Source organism: Arachis ipaensis, chromosome B5, assembly GCF_059453495.1.
Source record: "Arachis ipaensis isolate K30076 ecotype BB chromosome B5, ASM5945349v1, whole genome shotgun sequence".
In the NCBI taxonomy this organism is placed as follows: Eukaryota; Viridiplantae; Streptophyta; class Magnoliopsida; order Fabales; family Fabaceae; genus Arachis; species Arachis ipaensis.
The window spans coordinates 95,701,770-95,708,353 of NC_142440.1; the positions used below are offsets into that span (position 1 = coordinate 95,701,770).

Here is a 6,584-nt window from a genome sequence, read left to right on the forward strand (position 1 = left end):
TTCAAATAGTAAGTTCCAATCAGGTGGGGAAATGATAGGAGTAGAGGACAGCCTCTTTTTCAAGTTTTCGAATGCTAGCATGCACTTTTCATCAAAGACAAATGGTGTATCAGATACAAGGAGATTGCTTAAGGGCTTGGCTATCTTTGAAAAATCTTTAATAAACCTTCTGTAAAAGCCAGCATGCCCTAAAAAGCTCCTAATTGCCTTGACATCACTTGGTGGGGGTAATTTTTCAATGAGTTCCACCTTAGCTCTGTCTACCTCAATGCCTTGGTTAGAAACCTTATGGCCAAGGACTATTCCTCTTGTCACCATAAAGTGACATTTTTCCCAATTCAAGACCAAATTGGTTTCTTGGCATCTTTTTAACACCAAGGCAAGGTGATCTAGGAAATTAAGAAAGGAATCCCCGAATACTGAAAAGTCATCCATAAAGACTTCAATGAATTTTTCTATCATACCTGAGAAGATAGAAAGCATGCAGCGTTGAAACGTTGCAGGAGCATTACATAGCCCAAATGGCATGCGCCTGTATGCAAACAATCAATATGGGCAAGTAAATAACATTTTCTCCTGGTCTCTCGAATCAACCACTATTTGATTATATCCTGAGTAATCATCTAGAAAACAGTAATATGCGTGTCCTGCAAGTTTTTCCAACATCTGATCCATGAAGGGGAGTGGGAAGTGATATTTTCTTGTAGCTTCATTGAGTTTTCTGTAGTCAATGCACATCCTCCATCCTGTGACCATTCTTGTAGGGATGAGTTCGTTCCTCTCATTATGTACTACAGTGATTCCTCCTTTCTTGGGGACCACTTGGACGGGGCTGACCCATGGGCTTCATGACTTCCGTCTGTACCACTTCTTTCATGACTGGATTTAGCCTCCTTTGGGGTTGGATGGACGGTTTGGCATCATCTTCCAATAGTATCTTATGCATGTATATGGCCGAACTGATTCCCTTCAAGTCAGCGAGGGTCCATCCAATGGCATCCTTATGCTTTTGTAATACTTGGAGTAGTTCCTCCTCTTGTTCTTGGCTGAGGGCTGAGTTTATGATCACTGGGTAACTTTCATTCTCTCCTAAATATGCATATTTGAGAGTGGGCAGCAGTGCTTTGAGTTCAAGTTTGGGTGCTTCTTTTCTTTCATTCTCCTCCTCTAGTGTGCCCTGAACATGAACCTCCGGTGTTGCACCCTCTTCGCTTGATGTTGATTCCTCTTCTGTTAACCCCTCAAGTTCTTCTTCTTCAAAAGTCTCTTCTACTGCATCTTCCAGTAAATCCAACCTCATACATTCTCCCAATGGTTCTTGTGGGTAACTCATGGCCTTGAACACATTGAATGTCATTTTATTATTGTGTAATCTCAGGGTAAGTTCACCTTTTTGGACATCAATGATAGCTCCAGCAGTGGCCAAGAATGGTCTTCCCAGGATGATAGAGGCCTTGGCTCCCTCCTTCATATCCAACACTACAAAGTCTGCTGGGAAGATAAAATCTCCTACCTTCACCAGCAAGTCTTCTACTATGCCGTGAGGAAACTTGAATGATCAGTCTGCCAGTTGTAGGGCCATTTTTGTTGGCTTGGCATCCTCAATCCTCATTTTTCTCATCATAGCTACAGACATCAAATTTATGCTGGCTCCTAAATCACATAGGGCCTTTTCCACTGTGATTTCCCCTATAATACAAGGGATCTGAAGCTCCCAGGATCCTTCAATTTCTGGGGTAGTTTGTGCTGAATGATGGCACTACATTCTTCGGTTAGTATCACAGTCTCGTTGTTCTTCCAGCTTCTCTTCTTGGTCATCAATTCCTTCAAGAACATGGCATAGAGCGGCATTTACTCTATTGCTTCAGCAAAGGGTATGTTAATCTGTAGTTTCTTGAAGATTTCAAAAAATCTTGAGAATTGGTTGTCATCCCCCTTCTTTTTCAATTGTTGAGGGTATGGAGCTTTTGGAACGTATGGCTTTAGCATTTCTCCTTTTTGATGTGAATTGGAAGTGGGAACTTGGACTTCATCTTGTTCCTTTTCCCTTTCATTTGAGTCCTTCTCTTGTGGTTTCTTGGAAGTCTCTTTCAATTCCTTCCCACTTTTGAGGGTGATAGCATGACATTCCTCCCTTGGTTTTGAATCAATGTTGCTGCACAGGTTATGGCTGGGAACTTGCTTAAATAGGTAGCCAATTTGTGTCTCAAGTTTCTTGATGGCAGCATCTTGATTCTGCATATTGGATTGCACTTCCTCTCGGAACATTTTACTGTCTTGAATTTCCTTACATATGCCTTCAAGTAGAGTCTCAATCCTTGAGAGTCTATCTTCGGATGATGGTGAGTTGAGATTGGAGGGGTGAGAAGGGCCATTTTGGTTTTGATATGGATGTTGAGGGGTATTGTTAGGTGGGTGCTGATATGATCTCTGTGTGGAATGTTGGTGAGCTGCATTGTGGTTGGGGTTGTGACGTCTCTGATCTTGGGCTTGATCTTGTTGATTTCCCCACCCAAAGTTTGGGTGGTTTCTCCAACCTGAATTATAAGTTTTGGAGTATGGATCATGGGTCTGCCTAGGTGAGTTCTCAATGTAATTGGCTTGTTCCTGATCACCCTCAGCCTCTGCATTCACTCCTTCTTGAGCTGCTGATGAGGTAGTGATTGCTGCTACTTGGTTTATTTCCATCTTCTTGGTAAGGTCAGCCAGCTGCTTGGTGATCATCTTGTTTTGAGCCAGCAGTGCATCCACGTTGTTCAGCTCCATCACTTCTCTAGTATTACCTCTTTTAGAAGCATAGAAGTAATCATTCTCAGCTACAGTCTCAATGACATCTATGGCTTCTTCAATGGTCTTCTTCTTGTTCAGAGATCCCCAGATGAGTGGTCTACTGCCTTCTTTGATTCATAAGAAAGACCCTCATAGAAAATATGTAACTGCACCCATTCATTGAACATGTCTAGTGGGCAACTTCTTGTCAAGTCCTTAAACCTCTCCCATGTTTCATAGAGAGTTTCAATATCTTGTTGCCTGAATGTTTGTACTTCAGCTCTGAACCTGTTGATTTTCTGAGGAGGGTAGAATCTCGCCAAGAATTTGTTCACCATATCTTTCCAGGTTGTTAAACTCTCCTTCGGGAAAGATTCCAGCCATTTGGATACTTTGTCCTTGAGTGAAAAGGGAAACAGAAGAAGTCTATAGGTGTCAGGATGAACACCATTAGACTTCACAGTATCACATATCCTCAGGAAGGTGGTTAGATGTTGATTGGGGTCTTCTTGGACACTTCCTCCGAATGAACAGTTGTTCTGAACAAGGGTGATGAGCTGGGATTTTAGTTCAAAATTATTGGCATGTATGGTTGGCTTTTGGATGCTACTTCCATAGTTTCCTGGGTTTGAATTTATATAAGAGCCTAAAACTCTTCTCTCTTGCCCAGCATGATACACTGGACCTTCTCTGCCATGGTTGTGACCCTCCTCTTCATGATGGTTCTCCATATTCTCACCCATGTCTGGTTCAAAATACTCCTCCTCTTCCTCAGCACCAACGACTCTCTTTCTTCTTGCTTCCCTCCTTAATCTAAGGAGGGTGCTCTCAGGTTTAGAATCAAAGAAAGTTGAAGCCCTGCTTCTTCTACCTATCGTACAACCAACAGAGCAAAAAAAAGCAAGATAGAAATTGAATGGAGTTTACTCTTGTTAGGAATGCTGTTAGGGTGAGTGATGCAATATATCAAACAATTAGTGGGTTAGTGAACTGAATTGTAAAAAGAATGAAGATAACACCACAAACGGGTAAGGGGTAAAGGGAAGAAAATAGCTAAAACTAAAAGTAAATCACTCAAATGAAATTAAATCAAACAAAAGAAAAATGCTCAATCTATTTATCCACCAATTTAATCGTTGTTGATACAAAATCAATCCCCGACAACGACGCCATAAACTTGATGCACGGAAACTTGTCTCTCAACAAATTTCCCTCGGTAAGTATACCGAATTATCGTCAAGTAAAAAACTCACAATAGGGTGAGGTCAAATCCCACAGGGATTGGTTGGTCAAGCAACTTTAATCAGAGGAATGTTCTAGTTGAGCTAAGTAGAAATTGAGTTGGTAATTGCAGAAATGTAAATGGCGGGAAAGTAAATAACAAAAAATGTAAATGCTGGAAATAAAGAGCAGAATATAAATGGCGGAAAGTAAATTGCAGAATCTTAAATGGGGATTTGGGGAAATGAACATAAAAGTAAATGGCAGAAAGTAAAGAGAATGGGTAAGATCAGAAATGGGGGATTCATTGGGCTCAGGAGATGTTGTATTCTCCGGATCAAGTTCATTCTCATCTCTTCCTCAATCAATGCATTCATTAATCTCCTTGGCAATCTTAAGTGATTGGATTCCAATTCCTTGGTAATTCAATCTCTCAAATCTTGATCAATAGCCAATTCTTTAGTCTAATTGCTCATGAGAAGAGATGAAGTATGGTCACTGATTATACCACATGTATTCCCAAATCAAAGTGTTGGTAGGATTATATGTCACTATATCCATCCAAACCCCAATTTGGTCCAATATGAGAAAGCATTTCTAGCATGATCTCTTCATTCCTCTTCCAAGGTTCCGAAGAGATCCAAGTATGAATAGCTTCTTTTCCAAGACAACTACCTAATTGGATGAAGATTGAAAGCTTTCTAGTAGAAACAAGAGAAAAAAAAGAAGAAGAATAATGAAAACTATTATTGATCCATCAAATTATAACAGAGATCCCTAACCCAATAAAAGGGGTTTAGTTGTTCATAGCTCTAGGAATGGAAAGCATAAATGAAAAGTACATTCTCAAAATAAAACTAGAAGTTGCAGAGAAAGTAAAATATACAGAGTGTAGTTCTCCAAAAATGCAAAAGCTCCCTACTAGTTCAAAACTACTCCTATATATACTACTCTTCTGATCTTCTAGTTGGCTCTTCAAGTCTTGGATATGGGCCTTTGATCTTGAGTTGAAGTAGTTATAGTCTTTAGTAGGCTCAGCTTTGCTTGCAGAAAAGTGTGAGTTAGGCATGGACGTTAGTTAGGACGTTAGTGGTGTTAACGTTAAGTGAAAATGTGGGTTCGAGAACGTTAGTGACGGTCACCTTTTTCACTAACGTTCCAAGCCAAAAATGATCCACGTTAACTTCAACGTTAGTGGCACTAACATGACCACTAACGTTGCCTCTTGGTCCTTCGCAAATGTTATTGGCATTCACCTCTTCCAATAGTGTTGCTTATTGCCTCTTTTCCCCACGTTAGAGTTCACGTTAGTATAACTAACGTGACCCTTAACGTGGGCATGCCTAAGCTTCGAGAGCGTTAGTGACACTTACCTTTGTCATTAACGCTCCAAACGCCCCTCCTCCCCACGTTAGAGTTCACGTTAATTAGATTAACGTGGCCACTAACGTGGTGGTAATTGCCATCTCCAACGTTAGTGACAAAGGTGAGTGTCACTAACGTTGGCCTATCACTCCTTGTTCCACGTTACCCTTCACGTTAGTGGCCTTAATGTGACCACTAACATGGGTAATCTTGGCCTGTTCCAACGTTAGTGACAAAGGTGAGTGTCACTAACGTTGGCGATCTCCTCTAATCTCCACGTTAGAGTTCACGTTAATTAGATTAACGTGGCTCTTAACGTGGCTTATGTATGGCCTTTTAGAACGTTAGTGGTGTTCACTTTTAGCACTAACGTTGGAGCTCCTCTTTTCTTTCCACGTTAGCTCCCACGTTAATGTAACTAACGTGGCAACTAACGTGGGTTATGATGGCTTCGAAGGCATTATTGGCGATCACTTTTCTCATTAACGCTACAAGCTTATGCCCATTCCACGTTAGTGGTCACGTTAATTAGACTAATGTGGCTACTAACGTGGCTCTTCCTTGCTTCCTTTGTCTTGAAATCATGCAAATAAAGTGCATCAAAGCTCTATTCTAAGTCATGAGATCATGCATTATCCAATTTGTCATTCAATTCATGCATAATTCTCATGAAATCATGTAAAGTTTACAATGTTTTCTTGAATCAAGATGTAAGTGTATTTCTACCCAAAACTTGCTTATTTACTAAGAAAATGCATGAAACTACCCTAAAACAGTAAAGAAAAGGTTAGTGAAACTGGCCAAAATACCCTGGCATCAGAAAGTATTAAAGACCATTTAGGCAATCAAAGCAACAAAAAATAGAAAACAACAAGATAAGAATGGAAGAGGAATAGAATGAAAGGAACTCAACCACCTCAGTAATGCTAGTGGCCATCTCATTCCTCCATGAAGAAAATAAACAGAAAAGCCATAAGCGAAGTCACAACACCAAAGTTAAAGGTTTCTTGTCCTCAAGCAAAGAAGAACTAAAAACAAAAACAAATAGTATGATGAAAGAATAATAAAAGGATAAAAAAAATAAGAGAGAATTAGGATTGGGGGTAGATGAATTGAAATCATGCGCTGAGGGGTTTAATTTGGGCGTCGCATACGACGCGTACGCGTAAGGCACGCGTACGCGTGGATCGCGCTAATTTTCAGCGACGCGTACGCGTCTGGGACGCATA

At 40.6% G+C, this 6,584-nt stretch overlaps 1 non-coding gene across 1 annotated transcript; it reads left to right on the forward strand.

Moving 5' to 3' along the window:
• Window positions 1-2,955: 2,955 nt before the first annotated feature.
• Window positions 2,956-3,059, forward strand: LOC148565054 (small nucleolar RNA R71). The gene has a single exon (XR_015884868.1). It is a non-coding gene; the product is annotated as a small nucleolar RNA R71 (small nucleolar RNA).
• The last annotated feature ends 3,525 nt before the right edge of the window (window positions 3,060-6,584 follow it).